Source organism: Eurosta solidaginis, unplaced genomic scaffold (assembly GCF_040869045.1).
Source record: "Eurosta solidaginis isolate ZX-2024a unplaced genomic scaffold, ASM4086904v1 ctg00001046.1, whole genome shotgun sequence".
In the NCBI taxonomy this organism is placed as follows: domain Eukaryota; kingdom Metazoa; phylum Arthropoda; class Insecta; order Diptera; family Tephritidae; genus Eurosta; species Eurosta solidaginis.
In genome coordinates this window covers 623,631-643,528 of record NW_027136889.1, presented here as the reverse complement: position 1 = coordinate 643,528, position 19,898 = coordinate 623,631, and the positions used below count along the sequence as shown (strand labels likewise).

At 35.3% G+C, this 19,898-nt stretch overlaps 1 long non-coding RNA gene across 1 annotated transcript in view; it reads right to left on the bottom strand.

Annotated features, from left to right (window-relative positions):
* Window positions 1-16,309: 16,309 nt before the first annotated feature.
* Window positions 16,310-19,898, bottom strand: part of LOC137235665 (uncharacterized) — an 85,913-nt gene continuing 82,324 nt past the window's right edge. The window contains exon 3 of the long non-coding RNA XR_010948015.1: window positions 16,310-17,029. This is a non-coding gene — a long non-coding RNA (uncharacterized lncRNA). The remainder of the gene's footprint in view (window positions 17,030-19,898) is intronic.

Below are 19,898 nucleotides of genomic sequence, written 5' to 3'. Positions count from 1 at the left end.
CTGTGTGTGTAGACATTTTGAGTTTTTCGTTGTTCGTTATAAGACCTAATTTGTGCAATTTATCTACCAACTGATTATTTTTCGTTTGTAACTTCAATGTCGGATCCTGGCGTAATCTTCGGTATGACGACAAATCTTCCAGCAAACTTTGCATTTTTGACCTATAGTCGCTTTTTTCCATTGCTACCGTCACATTACCTTTGTCTGCATTCACAATCATAATATTTTTATTTTTGTTCAAAAATTCCCGTGTTTGTTCCACTGTGTCATTAATGGCTACGTCTGTTGTGCTCGCTCTGTTTTTCGTCAAAGTGTCTTTAATTAAAATTGATAATTTGGTTCTCGCAGATTCCTGGTGCTCTTTGTTTTTTATGCTCCTTACCAATTCTTCCCCATCAGCTATGCATTTGAAAAGAGGGAATGTATTTGTTGACATTGGTAGAGCGAACTTTGGACCTTTTTCAAGCAGTGCTTCAACTTCAGGTGGAAAATCTGTGTTTGTTTTATTTACCAACCACTGTTTGTTGTTACTGTTGTTGCCTAGTATTTGTTTATTTCGCGCGCTTCGTAATCTTTCAAACTTTGCTTTTTGTTGCTCATCCCATTGTGTAGCTCTTTTCAGTGTGAGCTGCTGATCACTCTCAAATAAAGCTTTTGCATCCTCGTTCTCCAAAAAAAAAAAAAAAAAAAAAAAAAAAAAAAATTCAGACAAACATAATGTAATATATAAGATTACGTGTGCGGGAAATGAAAATAATAACTGTGAAAAAGAATATGTGGGTACAACAACGAACAAATTAAAAACAAGAATAGCAGGACACAGATCGGATATTAAATGTAGATCATCGGGCAACATTCATAAAACAGCACTTGCGGCCCACTGTACAGAGAACGGACACCAACCAGATTTTAAAGCGGTGAGCATACTAGAGCAGGAGACAAATTATAGCAAAAGGTTTACGTTAGAAATGCTACACATAGCAAATACATCACCAAGCAAGAGACTAAATTACAAAACGGACACAGAAAATTGCTCACATATTTATAGACACTTACTTGACTCACAAAAGAACAAAAAAAAAAAAAAAAAAATTAGTTCTGAACTGCATGGCGAATTAACAAGTGTCGTGTATCGGACAAGATAATTAATGTATGTATGTATGGAAAAATTGTATTCAGTTTTATATGTGAATATTTGTTTGTTCTTGTTATAGCCCCTGAAGACGATCTCCGAAGGAGATTGAAATATATTGGGAAATATTTAAAAAAGTGTTTTATTACATTGGACCTTGAGCCGGCAAAAATCACAGTTTGATAAGAAACAAAGTATGCTATGCTAATTCAAATGTTGTGGTCCATTTTACATAGCACCTGAGTAAAAGGTGGGCATTTTGTTTGTGTAGCAAAAACCGTCGGTTTTAAGCGTGCACGTTAGAGTAATGTGATGTACTATACCCTATAGCAAGCTCACCAAGAAAAAAATGTATTTAGGAATTGTAATATCCATATATGTATATATATATTTTTTTCAGTTCAAATTGAGAAGCGATCCCCATTTAAAAAGAGTAAAAAAACTAAATTTGTTGATTAACATTTTCTCTTAAATCCTTTAGAAGCTTTTGGGGACAATTAAACCGGTTTTGTGTTGAGAATGTTGATCAAATAGGAAAAAAGTGTGGCGTCGCTGCCCTTATATGTGCACGCTTAGTGCGTACTCATTTAATAGAAGCTCAGAAAATAAGCACGAGCGGGAGCTGAAGTAAGTACATTACAAAATCCTCTTACATTTTTGCTTTTTATTAACAACAAACAACGGAAGCATGAATATAAAATAATTCTATTTTGACTGAATTTCATTTTATCTTTATTTGTTTGTTTCTGTAAATATGCTGTGTTTCTGCCTTTTTTGATTCTATTTTATATCATTCCATTTTATTTTGTGTTTGTCTTTAACTTTCTCCGGTATTTCGATAAACATCCAATAAAAATTAGAAAATTATTCAATTAAAAATTTAAAGTTCGTGGAAACTTTGTACTCAAAATAGTTAACTAATTGATGCAGTTTCTCCTCTCAGGTAAGTGAGGAGTCATGTTCGTAAACACTATGAAGAAGTTTGGCATCCAAGAACTCATCCGATTAATCTAACTTAACGTATTCCGATTATGTTCCGTGTCTCCACCAATCATGTTTCAATGTTTATGTCTCTAGCTCCAACGTCCCCTATGCTGCAACTCTGTTGAAACTACCAGTTTCTTTGGGCATCCATTATAGCATGTGGACGATAATCCGTGAGTTACCTCAGTTAAACATGGAAGAAGAAGAACATTAATTAATTTATTAACAATAAGATGGTTTGCCATCTAAATTACGTATGATATTTGACGTAGTTCAGTTATGTAGTTCGGAAATTGTCTGGCCTTAACAAGAGTCTAAGGCTTTTTGTAGTAGAGTTCAAAAATTCTATAAAAAGAACAAAAAAATCCCAATCACTTTGCATTACAAATGACACCATTCCTATAGAATCAGCAATGTAAATAAATGCACGTCGTCTGCCCGTAACGTCAGTCATGGCCATCATCATCAATGAATTGCGGATGCTTCTTTTAGTGAAATACTTTACATTTTAACAGTTGCTCAGATACAGCCGACAAGCGACACCGGAAATAATTTGTTAAGCTTTGCTCCTAATGTATGCCACGTTATTCCAAAATGTTGTTTTCCATTTTACCGTGCGCACAATGGACCCTACGCATAAAAATTTGTCATTTTATCAGACCCGAGTTTCTAATTAAAAGGTGGATATTTTGTTTTTGTAGCAAAAACCAGTTAGCCACATTTCTAAGGAAATTCTGGCTTTTTATGCGTAAGTAATGGTAGAAGGTAGTGTAGACTGGGGTATTTTTGAACACCAGGTTATGTGAGACTACGCGATTACTTTTTCCCAGTAATGCTGAACAGTTTCAACCAACTCCGTTCTCATGTTCCATCAGTTTCACGTATGTACACGAGCACTTGCCTCGCTCCCGCATCCGACGGAAATATGATATTTGAAAGCTTTTTTCAATTGGTATTTTTGAGTTTTAAAGAAATTTGCGTTGTTTTACATAAAATCCTGCTTTGTTTGATCCTGTCCATCAGGCGGCATACTTACAATCTCCAGCACACTTTGATGCCAAGGATACTTTTTTCCATATTGGTGTTCAGCCGCAAAACCCGATATTGATGTCACGCAGATAGTAGCGCTCGAATGGCTTCGCAAACCTCAATATACGAAAAAAAACTTACATTAAAGTTCTCTAATGAATGATCCAAGAAACCTTCAGTTACAGTGAGGATGGACGATACATATTTTGATTTTTAAATGACGAGGTGAACTCTTTGCTGAATATATCCTTTGTGTCATGTAGGGATAATCTGCACGGGGGATATATATACATGTAGATCGAGCTGTGGCAGGGTGATGCGCGTCTCCCTGGGAAGTGTGCTTCCTTCTTCTGAGATGCCTGTAAATGCAGTTTTAATAACAGGGCACACCAAGTGTGACTATTTCAAGCAATCCCACGACTTGTATACATATTATTTAGTGGGCGTGGTTATAGTCCGATATCGTTCATTTTAAATAGCGATCTGAGATGAGTGCCCAGGAACCTACATACTAAATTTCATCAAGATCTTTAAAAATTTACTCAAGTTATCGTGTTAACGGGCAGACGGACGGACGGACATGGCTCAATCAAATTTTTTTTCGATACTGATGATTTTGATATATGGAAGTCTATATCTATCTCGATTCCTTTATACCTGTACAACTAACCGTTATCCAATCAAAGTTAATATACTCTGTGAGCCCTGCTCAACTGAGTATAAAAATAAAATTTCTATTGGGTTTGAGGACAAGTTACCGGCTTTTTTATACACGTGAACCTAATGCAATTTGAGTACGCAGCACAGTGTTTCGACTATAAGGGGGCAGATGAAAAAAAGTCATAGTGACAGATAAAAGCGAAAATGTGTTTATGGTAGAGGGCAACTATGCAAAATTTCGGGTAATTATCTGCCACCAATCTTCGACAAATGGTGCATTTTTGTGGACATTTGTGAAATCCGGGTGATATTGATTAATCGGTTTAAGTGCGTTTAGCGGTAATAAATTTAATATAAACCGTAATATTTTAAACTATATCTATTCAATACGAGTCATGGATAACCCTGGTAAAATATTTGTCATTAATTTTGGATTTTAGTGTTTTTTTTTTTTTTTCTTAAAAAAACAACAAGAATTGTAAATTTTTTAGATTAGTAGTAAAAAAAAGTGAGTACCCCTTAGTAACTCAATAAAAGTAGATTCATATTGTAGAGAATTTTATCTAGTTTTTGCTCATATAAGCTATGTAGCATATGTAGCGCACGGATTTGCAAAAATTTGTAATTTTTAATTTTTTAAATTTTTCTATTTTCAGTATCATCTTATATAATTTCACGAAAAGAATTTTTCCAATTGTGGCAAAGCTACCCTGCTTCAAAACAAAGGTGTCTTTTTGGTGATGAAGCGATAGGCCTCTACCTTGACGCTAAATAAACTACTATAATTATTATAAATGATAGAGAAATGCAGCTCTGGGTGTAGATCACGATGTCTTTTCATCGTCCTATAGTTTAACGAAATCTAAGAAAATATGCTTTCCACCTGATGAGATTTCTGCTAGTTTTACATTGCAGTCTTTGCTATATATAACCACTAAACGCGTCTTAGACACTTTGCCTCTTTCTGGAGCTGAAAAAGTCCAATAAGCAGCACTTATTTGCACATGGGGCTTAGATGGGAGTTCAGGGCTTAGCCTGTACAAGCAAAAGTTTGAAAATGCTGCCGCAACTGTCGAGCACTTATTTTTAATTTGTTTCGTGCCTTTAAAACTTGTGTTAAATGATGACTACGATACTCCAATTTGTCGTCCAATCAAATAGAAAAAAGAAACACCAGATTTAGTGAAACGCGAAGCAGATAATATAAGGGCTCAAATTAATCAATTGAGGTCAACTGATTGTTATAATTTCTTAGTGAAACATACTACCCTCTCAACAATGGTTGATGGAAAAATATGTAACATACTCTCAGGGACGAAGGGTAACCAAAATTGTTACATTTGCGGTGCCAAACTTAGTCAAATGAACATACCAGTTGCTTCTTACATTGCAAAGACTGAAAATTGTGATTATGTGTTGTCTACACTCCATGCGCTGATAAAAACTTTCGAGTGTTTATTATATATATCATATAGATTGCCCCTAAAAGTTTGGCAAATCCGAGGAGAGAACCAAACCATTTTTAATGAAAGAAAAAGCCAAATCAAGCAAAAGTTAAAATCTGATCTAGCCCTTAACATAGATGGCGTCAAACCTCGGTTCAGGACAACCAATGATGGCAATACTGCCAGAAGGTTTTTCGACAACTATGAAAAAACTGCTGTAATTACTGGCCTTGAAAAAAATCTAATACACAAGTTGCATATATTACTTAACGCGCTGGCGTCTGGGTATCAAATTAAAACAGACCAATTTAAAATCTTTACGGAGGACACAGCAGCGTTATATCTCAATTTTTATTCGTGGTATTATATGCCAATCACGGTGCACGAAATCTTATATCATAGTGTTAACATAATCAAGCATATGACTTTACCTATAGGGAATTTGTAAGAGGAAGCGCAAGAAACCCGGTATAAAAGTTGTCGAAGATTTCGCGAATTCAATACTGGTAAGTGTTCCAGAAACGCCACGAATACAGATTTGCTTACAATGCTGCTGATCTCATCTGATCCAAAGATCAATCAATACAGAAACAACATTGAAACTATAACTAAACCACTTCCGCCTGAAGTTAGGAACTTACTAGTTTTACCCGACCCGCCATCACTATTTTCTGGGGATCGTCATTCAGGTATGATAAGTAGCTGGGATGTCCATTGTCCTGATTCAACGGAAACACAGGATATGTCTACAGATTAAAACGTGTGTTACAAAATATATGTATATACAAATTCCGCTTATTTTGATCGAGGAAGTTTTTCAAGATAAATATAACTATTTGTGATAGAAGTGAATGCAACCCTACATATGTGAAACTTTCATTACTCTATCTAAAATTGGGCGGGGTACAAAACTGCATTTTCGAAAATTTTCTAAAAACTCCGAAAAAAGTTGAAAATTTTGATGATATTTTTTTTGAAGCTCGATTAAGTTTCTAGAACTTTAAAAGTTTTTATTATGTGGTTTCTATTTACAAAAATTATTTAAATAAAAAAAAAATAATAAAATAATAATAATAAATTGTTGCCTAAGTAAATGGTAAAGCCTTAATAGAGTTACCCCTACCCCAGAAAATGTTCAACATTTATAGTGCATGCAAAGAACATAAATGGCTACACCGTGTATTAGCTAATTTTCACAAACGCGCTGTCAATGATAATAAAAAGCATTAGCAATTATTTCCTTCATTTCAATTTTCTTCGGCTAAAAATATGTGAAGTTACGAAAATAAATTGTCACAATCAGCTAGTTTAGCAGAGTTGCACTGCCACATCGCCATTTTATCGAGGGTAAAACGGTAACGCTTTTGCGTTGCGAGCAGGCAGCTATTTTCACAAAAAAACGAAATACCCCCTAAAGGCGTTACCTGCTTTTTAGAATAGAACAAAATATATTTACAACCTTTGCGCGGCGTACAAAAGGCGTAAAACTTTTGCCAGAAAAGAAAACGCTATTACATTGCTGATTCTATAGGAATGGTGTCATTTGTAATAAAAAGTGAGAAACGGTGAATCAAGAACATTCCATACGTTATGTGATTGGACCTTTTTGTTCTTTTTATATAATTTTTGAAGTGTTATACAAGAAGCTTTGGACGCTTGTAGTCCTTAAAGCCAGACAATTTCCGAACTACGTCATATACATACATAATTTAGATGGCAAATCATCTTATTGTTAATAAATAAATAAAGTTTCTTCTTCTTCCATATTTAACTGTGGTAACTCGCGGATTATCGTCCAGAGAGGAGAATCTGCCTCAATTAGTTGACTATTTTGAGGACAAAGTTTCCATGATTTTTAAGTTTTTAATTTAATAATTTTATAATTTTTTTGTGTAATTTATCGAAATATCGTAGAAAGTTAAAGACAAACACAAAATAAAATGCAATGATATAAAATAGAATCAAAAAAGGCAGAAACACAGCATATTTACAGAAACAAACAAATAAAGATAAAATGAAATTCAGTCAAAATAGAATTATTTTATATTCATGCTTCCGTTGTTTGTTGTTAATAAAAAGCAAAAATGTAAGAGGATTTTGTAATGTACTTACTTCAGCTGCCGCTCGTGCTTATTTTCTGAGCTCCTATTAAATGGGTACGCACTAAGCGTGCACATATAACGGCAGCGACGCCACACTTTTTTCCTATTTGATCAACATTCTCAACATAAAACCGGTTTAATTGTCCCCAAAAGCTTCTAAAGGATTTAAGAGAAAATGTTAATCAACAAATTTAGTTTTTTTACTCTTTTTAAATGGGGATCGCTTCTCAATTTGAACTGAAAAAAATATATATATACATATATGGATATTACAATTCCTAAATACATTTTTTTCTTGGAGAGCTTGCTATAGGGTATAGTACATCACATTTCTCTAACATGCACGCTTAAAACCGACGGTTTTTGCTACACAAACAAAATGCCCACCTTTTACTCAGGTGCTCGGTAAAATGGGCTACAACATTTGAAATTAGCGTAGTATACCTATATGAGCAAAGTATGACAGTTTAATTCCGGTGCCGCTTGTTGCTCGTATCTGAGCACCTGTTATAATGTAGAGTACCTATTTCCATAAAAGGGTCGTCCGAAATTCGTTAATTATGTTGACGGTGACTGACGTGACAGATAGATAGACAACGTGAAATGGTGCCATTTGTAAAATAACAAACGTCGAATACAAATTGAGAAGCAATGAAATAAGGGCCTGGATATTTCGGTGTGCTTCATAATACGTTATGTAATTTCTACTTTTTTTTGTTCTTTTTACGAAATTTTTGAAGCCACCGGTCTACAACAAGAAGCCATGGACTCCTGTGGGCCTTAAGGCCAGACAATGTCTGAACTACATAACCGAACTACGTCAAATAACACACACAATTTAGATGTCAAACCATTTTATTATTAAATAATTTTATTATTCTTTCATGTCTCGCCCCATCCAGTAGCTGTGGTAACTCGCAGTTTATCATTGACATGCTCCAAGGAAATTGGCAGTTTTGACAGAGTTGCAGCATTTGGATATTGGAGGTAGAGGGGATGGTTTTATAATTCCATTGAAAACACGGTTGGTTGCGACACGAAACATAACCGGAATACGTTAGGTATGTCGCTGTGGATTCCGGATAAGAGAGGGTAACTATTCCAATATTCAGATCTAAATTGGGCCACTATAACGTGCGAGTCCTTGTGAGAATTTACCGACCGTGCATAGATAAGGATAAGGGTCTCTTCCCTATTTTTATGTGAGTTCTGGGATGCCGAACTTCTTCACAGTTTTTACGGACATGTCTCCTTATTTTCCTGAGGAGCGACGCCGCATATATAAGTTGTTCATTTTGTGGACCATGTTTCTGTCAACAAACCAGTTTTAATGAATTTATTTTCAAATTATTACTGCACATTTATTAAAATCAAAGAGAAAGTTTTAGACTAACAAATAAATATATATAATGATTCATAAAGGAATCAAACAATGATGGAAAAAGGTCAGTTTATTAAAGACAAAATCCGATTTTATGAAAGCAATACCAAGTTATATTCACCTGTCGCAGTAAGATAAATAATGCATGCAACGGAATCGCTTCCACTATATGTTGTTAATATAAACTTTAAGGAGAATTTTTTAATGCAATTGCTACCACCGCCGCTTGCGTTTTACTTCTGAGCTCCTTTTAAAGTATGCAGTGTTTGCGAAATTTCCAGCGCAGTTTGGACTTAAGAACAAAAAAAATTGTTTGTCCCCAAAAACTTATAAAGGATTTAAGAGATAAAGTGAATTTAATTTAGTTTTTAAACTCTTTGTTAATGGGGATCGCCTCTCGATTTGGACTCAAAAAAAAAAAAAAATATAAGTAGATATATATTACAATTCTTAAATACAAATTTTTTCAGAACCTGCTACAGGGTATAGTATATATTTCATTTTCCTGTACACTGTATAACAGCTGGTTTTTGCTACACAAACAAAAAACTCACATTTTTCGTGCGTACGGTAAAATTGAATGCAACATTTTGGAATAAATTGGCATACATTTAGGAGCAAGGTATGACGAATTATTTCCGGTTTCGCTTGTCGTTCCAATCTGAGCGCCTGTTAAAATGTAGAGTATACAAAAAGAAGCGTACGTGACTGACATGGCAGTCAGACAACCGGCATTGCTGATGATATAAGAATTACGTAATTTGTGAATAAAAAACGCAGAATACTAAGTGATGAGCCATGAATAATTTGCTCTTCAGGAACATTGAACATTACGGTGCATTTCATACTGCGTTATGATAGAGCTCAGACTACCCGCTTTCCCAAGTCCTGTCTTTATTTACAAAGTTTTTGGAGCCGCGCGTCTACGTCAAGACGTCTTGTAGCCGTTGAGGTGCACGTTCGCCAGAAAGTTTTCGAAATTCGTTCCTGAACTACAGCAAATGTCATACATAGTTTGTACATCTCGTTCGTTGCGTAATTTGACTAAATAGCTGTGGTACTCAATTATCTAGCATATGTTCTATAGAAGTTCAAGGAAACTGGTAGTGTGAGCAGAGTTGGAGCATAGAGACATTGGCGTTACGGTCTTCGCTTTTATCATACCGTTGAAACTATGGTTGGTGGAGACAAACAACATAAATGAAATACGTTACGATTTCAGATAGCTATACCAATATCCAGATATAAGCTGGGTCAAAGTGAAACGCGAGTCCATGGGGGTATGCTTTTCTCTATTGTAAGAATTCAGTAGAGAACTCTAAGAAGAGAGCTTTCCTCGCATAACTCGCTATAAAACTTTAACGACCGTGCAAGGACAAGACAGAGTTTTTTCATTCTCTTTTAGATTAACCGTATGAGTTCTTGCATTCCGAACTTTTTCATAGTGTTTACGAACCTGACTCCTATTTACCTGACAGGAGAGGCTGCTTAAATCAGTTGCCTCTATTCAGGGCTAGATCTCTGGGAACTTTCCCGTTTTAATAATTTAATTTCTTATTTTTACTGCTAGTTTTTTGAAACCTAAGAGAAATTCTGATACGAACACAAAAAATAAATGCAATGTTACAAAAAGGAATTAAAGATGTAGGGGAAAAGGCAGTACATTTATAGAAACAAGCAAATAAGGATACAAATCCAACTCCATCAAAGCAATATCAAATTATATTCAGCTGTTGCACTTGTATGTATAGGGTATGAAAAGGAATTGTTTTCGCTTTCCTTTTTTAATTTGTAGCATACTTTTCGGAGCATTTCTAAAATGATTGCTTCCGCTCCCGCTTGTGTTTAATTTCTGAGCCCCTATTAAAGTATGCAGTGTTTGCGAAATTTCTGGTGCAACAACATTTTTATCAAAAATTTGATCAATATTGATCAATGGCCGCGTTTTGTAGTGCTGCGGCCGTCAGGTGTGAATTGTCCGTAAGAATATACGCGTAGTGTAGTGCCGCTCAATGTGTCCCCAAAAACTTATTAAGGATTTTAAAGTTTATTTTTCAGTTTTATTGAAAATTTTTTTAACTCCTTTTAATAGGGGCCACCATTCGATTTGAATTAACAAAACAATATAGAAATAAAAATTTTTTGATAACTGCCAATAGGGTATATAGTATTATAATCCACTTACGTACACATTGTATAACCGTAGAGCGGAAATGCGTCATTGAAGACAGGACCAAAAAATTTTTAGCATGCATTTGGGGGCAATACAAAATCATTTGCTTCCGTTGTCATCGATCTTTTTATTCTGAGCACCCATTCCAATGGGGAATATGTAAGCAGCGTTATTGTAGTCACGATCACTTTTTTATGTGTCTACATATTTTTGTTTGTATACATTAAGAGACATTGCGCCTTTCTTTCAACTTCTGAGCTCCTGCTAAAATAGTTATGGCTCAGCCATGGAATTGAAACAATTGCAAACACACCGTGGTGCCGTGAACACGCCAATTATTTCGAGACTCAATTAGAACCGTGTGGGCACGATTTTAGAACGAGTGTTTAATTTCGTTATAGTTTTGATTAGAGCTATGATAATCTTAATTAAAAGTTAGATGGAAGTCACGTTTTTCTGGAATTACGGTCAAAACCCTGAAAGCAAATTGTGCATCTTTAGAAGAAGCTGGGCCTAACCTTCTGAAAAGATGAGCTCTTGTAGTATAAGACAACTCGCACATGCGTACATTTTAGAAGGGTTGATTAGAACAACCACGAATTGTGAGCATAACTAGGTTACGCTATAGAAATCGTGCTCGTTTCTTACGCAAGGATGGAGTTCAAACAAACAAAACGATACCTCACGCCCTTTTCTTTGCAATATCAAACAAATTATATCTAACCTCTGCAATAGGGTATCTTATTGCTGCTTAGGTTAGTACAGCTCAGTGTGTTTCAGCTTTAAAGTATGCACTAATGTATAATTTCCTTTACAGCTTGGGACTAAAAAATATAAAACTGGTTTAATTGTCCCCGAAGGCTTCTAAAGGCTTTAAGAGAAAATGTGGAATAACAAATCTAGTTTTTCTTACTCTTTCTAAATGAGGAACGCTTCTCCATTTGAACTGAAAAAATATATATGTAGGGATATTATAATTCTTAAATACATTTTGTTTTTTTTGGAAACCTGCTATAGGGTATAGTACATCAAAGTTCTAAAACATGCACGCTTAAAACCGATGGTTTTTGCTTCACAAACAAAATACCCACCTTTTACAGGAGCTCGGTAAAATGGGCTACAACATTTGAAATTAGCGTAGTATACCTATATGAGCAAAGTATGACAGTTTAATTCCGGTGCCGCTTGTTGCTCGTATCTGAGCACCTGTTATAATGTAGAGTACCTATTTCCATAAAAGGGTCGTCCGAAATTCGTTAATTATGTTGACGGTGACTGACGTGACAGATAGACAACGTGAAATGGTGCCATTTGTAAAATAACAAACGTCGAATACAAATTGAGAAGCAATGAAATAAGGGCCTGGATATTTCGGTGTGCTTCATAATACGTTATGTAATTTCTACTTTTTTTTGTTCTTTTTACGAAATTTTTGAAGCTGCCGGTCTACAACAAGAAGCCATGGACTCCTGTGGGCCTTAAGGTCAGACAATTTCTGACCTACATAACCGAACTACGTCAAATAACATACACAATTTAGATGGCAAACCATTTTATTATTAAATAATTGTATTCTTCTTTCATGTTTCGCCCCATCCAGTAGCTTTGGTAACTCGCAGTTTATCATTGACATGCTCCAAGGAAATTGTCAGTTTCAACAGAGTTGCAGCATTTGGACATTGGTGGTAGATGGGATGGTTTTATAATACCATTGAAAACATGGTTGGTTGAGACACGAAACACAACCGGAATACGTTACTTATGTCGCTGTGGATTCCGGATAAGAGAGAGTAACTATTCTAATATTCAGATCTAAATTGGGCCACTATATCGTGCGAGTCCTTGTGAGAATTAGATAAGGATAAGGGTCTCTTCCCCTATTTTTATGTGAGTTCTGGGATGCCGAACTTCTTCACAGTTTTTACGGACATGTCTCCTTATTTTCCTGAGAAGCGACGCCGCATAAATCAGTTGTTTGTTTTGTGGACCACGTTCCTGTCAACAAACCAGTTTTAATACATTTATTTTCAAATTTCTATTGCACATTTATTAAAATCAAAGAGAAAGTTTTAGACAAACAAATAAATATATGTAATGATTCATAAAGGAATCAAACAATTCAGGAAAAAAGGTCAGCACATTAAAGACAAAATCCGATTTTATGAAAGCAATACCAAGTTATATTCACCTGTCGCAGTAAGATAAATAATGCATGCAACGGAATCGCTTCCACTATATGTTGTTAATATAAACTTTAAGGAGAATTTTGTAATGCAATTGCTACCACTGCCGCTTGCGTTTTACTTCTGAGCGCCTATTACAGTATGCATTGTTTGCGAAATTTCCGGCGCAGTTTGGACTTAAGAACAAAAAAAATTGTTTGTCCCCAAAACCTTATGAAGGATTTAAGAGATAAAGTGAATTTAATTTAGTTTTTAAACTCTTTGTAAATGGGGACTGAAAAAAAAAAAAATCATATAAATAGATATATATTACAATTCTTAAATAAAAATTTTTTCAGAACCTGCTGCAGGGTATAATATATATTTCCTTTTCCTGCACACTGTATAACAGCTGGTTTTTACTACACAAACAAACAACTCACATTTTTTGTGCGTACGGTAAAATTGAATGCAACATTTTGGAATAAATGGGCATACATTTAGGAGCAAGGTATGGCGAATTTTCTCCGGTTTCGCTTGTCGTTCCAATCTGAGCGCCTGTTAAAATGTAGGGTATATTAAAGGAGCGTCCGTGACTGACATGGGAGTCAGACAACCGGCATTGCTGATGATATAAGAATTACGTAATTTGTGAATAAAAAAAAGCAGAATACTAAGTGAAAAGTGATGAATAATTTGCTCTTAAGGAACGTGGAACATTACGGCGCATTTCATACTGCGTTATGATAGAGCTCAGACTACCCGATTTACCATGTCCTGTCCTTTTTATAAATTTTTTGAAGCCGCGCGTCCACGTCAAGACCTGTTGTTGCCGTTGAGGTGAAGGTTCACCAGAAAGTTTTTGAAATACGTTCCTAACTACACCAAATATTCTACATAATTTCCAAGACGAATCATCTAGTACGGTGCGTAATTTGACTAAATAGCTGTAGTACTCAATTATCTAGTATATGTTCTAAGGGAGTTAAGGAAACTGGTACTTTAACAGAGTTGGAGCATAGCGACTTTGGTGTTACAGGCTTCGTCTTTATCATACCGTTGACTCTATGGTTGGTGGAGACAAAAAACATAAATGAAATACGTTACGATTCCGGATAGTTATAACAATGTCCAGATCAAAGCTGGATCAAAGCGAAACGCGAGTCCATGGGCGGTATGCTTTCCTCTTTTGTAAGAATTGAGTAGAGAACTGTAAGATGAGAGCTTTCCGCACATAACTCGCCATAAGGGACTTAACGACCGTGCAAGGATAAGGCTGAAAGTATTTTCATTCTCTTTTAGATTAACCGTATGAGTTCTTGGATGCCGAACTTCTTCATAGTGTTTACGGGCATGTCTCCTTATTTACCTGACACGAGAGGCTGAATTACATACATCTGTATTCAGGACTAGGTTTCTGGGAACTTTCCCGTTTTAATAAATTAGTTATCTTAGTTTTACTGCTAGTTTAATGAAATCTAAGAAAAAGTTCGAAACGAACACAAAAATAAATGCAATGTTATAAAAAGGAATCAAAAATAATTGGAGGCAGCATATTTACAGAAGAAACAAGCAAGTAAGGATAAAAAATCCAACTCTATCAAAGCAATATCAAATTATATTCAGCTGTTGCACTAGTATGTATAGCGCATGGAAAGGAATTAGTTCTGCTATTATTTTTTAATGTGTAGCATACTTTTAGGAGCATTTCTAAAATTATTGCTTCCACTGCCGCTTGTTTTGAATTTCTGAGTCCCTATTAAAGTATGCAGTGTTTGCGAAATTTCTGGTGCAGTTAGGAATTAAAAAGATTTGATCGACATTACCGATCAATGCCGCGTAGCATAGTGCTGCTGCCGTGAGCTGTGAAGTGTCCATAAGAATACAGGCGTAGTGTAGTGCCGCTCAATGTGCCTTAGCTTAATTATCCCCAAAAAATTATAAAGGATTTTAAAGAAAAGGTTATTTTTAATTTTTATTGAAAATTTTTTAACACTTATTAATAGTGATCATAATTCGATATGGACTAACAAAAAAATACAGAAATCCCAAATTTTTTGATAACCTGCAATAGGGTACAGAGTATTACGTGCACGTTCTGTAATCTTAGAGCGGATTTGCGTCATTGAAGACAGCACAACACAATTTCTAGCATACATTTATAGGCAATTCAAAATCATTTACTTCTGCTGTCGTCGATCTTTTTATTCTGAGCACCTATTCAAATGGGCAATATTTAAGTATCGTTATTGTGCTCACGGATCTCCTTTTTATGTGTCCACCTATATTTCTGTTTCCATACATGTAGAGACATTGTGCCTTTCTTTCAACCTCTGAGCTCCTGTTTAAAATTGCTATGGCTCAGCCACGGAATTGCAAATTGCAAAAACGCCGTGGTGCCAAGAACACGCGAACTATTCCGACGCTCAATTAGAACCGTGTGTGATTTTAGAACGTGTGTCTAATTTCGTTATAGATTTGATAAAAGCTAAGAGATCTTAATTAAAAGTTAGACGGAAGTCACGTTTTTCTGGAACATTTTAATAACAAAAGCACTTGTATTATAAAACAACTCGCACATTCATACTTTTTTCAGGTTGGAAGGATTTATTACAACAGCCAGGGATTGTGAGCATAAGTTAATACGCTACATGATAGGAATCGTGCTCGTTCCTTATGAAAAGATGAAGTACAAACATTTAGAGGGTTCAATATAGTCGAACGACAGTCTATTTACACAAACAAACAAAGGAATTTATCAAGTCCTTTTCTATTGCAAATTCAAACAAATTATATTCAACCTCTGCAATAGGGTATACCATGCGTTACACAAATAAGTAAAATTGTATCATACTTTTAGGAGCATTTTGTAATGCAACTGCTTCAGCTGCCGCTTGCGTTTAATTTCTGAGCTCCTGTTAGAGCATGCAAGTTAGAAAAAATAGGCTTTTTTAAATTTCCGCTCCTGCAAGAAATCTTCGATTGCATTTGATTAAATTTGACTAGTTTTTCTTATAACCAACAAAATAAAAACCGTTCAGTATAAACAAAAATAATTGTTTATATATTTCAACTATGTATCTATTGTTTATTCAATTCAAATTAGATAAGTTTAATTAAATAAAACTTAATTTTTACAACTTAAATGAAAAATTTTTTTAACTATAATTATAAACATTGAACTTGTTAAAAATTTATTTAAACTACGACTTGGTGTTGGCAAACATCTGGTCGATGGGAGATTTATCAGGTCTGTAGCCGCATTATAAGGTACAATCAGCCGATTCACGGTGGACTTCAATATTCCGCACAATACGGTTGACAGGCGTTACTAAGAAGACTGATTACGCGATAGTTGGCTTCCCGTGGACTAGACAAAGAACACTGACGTGTGTTCCATTCGAGCATGCACCGTTCGACCATATTTTGCAAAAAAGCTGATGCACGCGCCTTACTAAGGCCTCGCCGGCTTATCTGAGTTACCTTCTCGTTTTTTAATCTGGTTATTGTTACACTCACTTTGTCATAGTACAAGTCTAACCAACCTTTGGACATCAGTTACCAGGGCATCGTTTTCGTTTTTACATGACTTTGCTCCGAGCTTAAAACCTGCTGTCTGTCGTCGGATTTTTTAATAAACTTTGGAGTCAATATTCTTGGTGGCTAGCTGGTCAAGCTCCTCGCACTCGCGGTAGCGCTCGGACATACTTCTTACTACGTTCCCTTTTATGGTAGTCCTGTCGGCATCATTTTTTTTTCGGTTGCAGCGCGGCATATTTCATCGTACCGATTTTTTTCCCCGTGGTCGGCGGTAAACAATTTTTTCCTCGGGGGCGGTACGAGGTGTTTTAGAGATATTTTCCCACTGCTCCTGAATTCCATCGGTTTGACTTGTTCTCTCAGAGAGCAGGTGTAAGAGTCGGGCTGGTAAATCATTGGCAGTCTGTTGCAATTGCGATTCCTGTCATCAAATAAAAATCAAAAAAATAAAAATTATTATTAATAAAATGTAAATAGTTAACTGAACTTTAATTTTATACAACAATAACAACATAAACGTGTTTGTATTTACGTATCGCACACGTACATAAATCAAAACAGCTATGAACTGTAAAAATCGCAATGTTCAGAAAACGCGAAAAACTGACTGCCTCTTCCATATACGCCAATGTAATTTTATTATTTATTTGCAAAGCCTTTTTCGTTGATGAGTCGAGATATTCATAAATTGAGTATAATATTAATAGATTTTTACATGTGAAATCAACCCATGATTGGAATGAATACTTTACTATTTGCATGAATACAGAACAATCGATAACGTTCTAGATGAAGTGACCTATCAAAAGTTTTTTTTTTTTTGTTCAAAATAATAAAAAGCAGCAATTTGGTATTATCCGCAAAACGATTTTATAAATTGAAATATATTTCAATGTTTTCTTATGAAATTGAAACTTTTTTAGGTATTTAACTATCACCCATATATTTACATATGTTAGCTACTTGTTTAAGAGAACTAAAGGCCGCGGTACAATGACATTTTGATGCGTTTAACACAAGCTTATGCATTCCAATAACATCGCCACAATCAACCAAGATGTTGCGTTTGTAAATATGAAGGAACTTCAGACGTGGCAATTGAAGTTTATTACGCCTTGCCTATTCACATACAAAATTTCGCGAAGCATTGTTATAAACATTTTCCCTATAGAACAAGAATATTTGCTAACATATTTTGTGCCGTAATCGATTGCTATATTGCAGTTTTTAATTGCGAAGCTATGTAACGGTTATAATTTGCTGACTTTTAATAATATTGAGCTATTCGTTTTATTACTATCAATTGTTATTTTTCTATCTTTCTTATCTCGAAGCCTAACATTTTAAAGGCTTTTTGCACCATCCTCACTTAGGCCCGGTTTTTCAGTAGTTGGTTAAGCTTCGCTTAAACTAATATTTCTTAAAGTCTAGTCAAATTTAAACTCCAGTTAAACTACAGAGCAGTTTTTCAGTCACAGTTTAAGGCCGCCTTTGGGGTAGAATTTTTTGTACAGCAACATTGATTTTTTATTATCTAAATAATTTGTAGATACGACAACAGCTAGATTTTGTTTACCCAACAAACATTTAAAAGACATTTCTTCAGTGAAATATATATAGTTCCAGAGTTGATATCCAACATCATTATCTAGTTATTCTTAGTTCCAGTATTCAGTTAGTTCTCGAGTTGATCTCAAACGTCATTAGCATTTTCAAATTATTATCCAACCTTTGAGACATTTTGAGAAATGTACAGTTCTCAAATGAATACATTGGATATCTAGCTGAAGTGAAGATGAAAAAAAATTCCCAAGGTGGTACCACCAAATCTAACAGCTAACAACTCATTTTTAGCAGTAATGAAGTCTTATTAATTAAAAATGAATAATATATATTTTATTTTATTTTCGCAAAAAATATTGTAGTATTGGAATCTTACATTTGAGTCCAGTTAGAGAACCACAAGTTGGGAAATATAATTTTTCATCTTAAGATATAGCATTTTTTGTTTAACAAACTCTTGAGATTTTAGAAGTATACCTAGTTATCAACACTCCCAAAGCCGAACACTTCCAAAGCCGCTTCACCTGCTGTTGTCATGGTCCATGCTTCTGCCCCATATAGCAGGACGGGTACGATAAGTGGCTTGTAGAGTATGATTTTCGTTCGCCGAGAGAGGACTTTACTTTTACTTTACTTTTACTTTACTTTGGCTTTGGGAGTGTTCGAGAGAAAAGTTCTTCGAAAGATTTATGGACCTCTACGCGTTGGCGATGGCGAGTTTAGAAGATTAGAAGATTTAATGATGAGCTGTACGAGCTATACGCAGACATCAACATATTCCAGCGAATTAAAACGCAGCGGCTGCGCTGGCTAGGCCATGTTATGCGAATGAAAGATGATGCTCCGGCCAAGAAAGTGTTTCTATCGGAACCCGCCTATGGAAGCAGGGGTAGAGGGCGCCCCCCACTCCATTGGAAGGACCAGGTGGCAAACGATTTAATCTCCCTTGGTGTGACCAATTGGCGCGGGTTGGCGGAGCGAAGGAGCGACTGGCGCGCCTTGTTGGACGGCCATAACCGTTTAGACAGTTAAGCGCCAATTAAGTAAGTAAGTAAGCCTAGTTATCAACATGAGCTCTAATGGTACTCAAGAACAAATGCTTGTTGGGTATGTTCGACGCCATTTCGAACGAATGCAAATAAATGATAGGTTAAGTAGATTTTAACCCTGCCATATCGACCGCTTAAGCTCAGCTTAAACCTCAGTTAAATTAGAATAAAAAACTGCGGAATAAGTTCAAGCGTAGTTTAACTGACAAACTGTGTTGAAAGTGCCTTAGTCACTTATCTATATGTAATCCAAATTCTCATTTTCTCCATGCCAACTGAAGCACTAATCGTTAAGATGTAACTAGAACACCATGTCTAGCGTTAGTATAAGCTTAAGTATGATGCAAAAATTAAACAAAGAATAATACTGACAGAAAATGTAAAAAAATAAAACCAAATTGTTATAAGCAAAGAAAACACCGACTTCATTTAAACAACAAGTTCAACCTTTTTTCCCTGTGTACACCAACTTTAAACAATCGACTAGCCGTTAAAACAAAATTTTTGCAACTGACACCTAAAAAGCTTTCTTTAAAGAGAAATCCAGACTATATACATACATATAAGCTTTTCGTCTACCAAATCCGTACTGCCAAACTCTCTTCATTGATTTACAAAGACTAACCAACCTCTAGAACTCTAAACAATTTATCGTCAGAGCTTAGCATAAGAACCTTC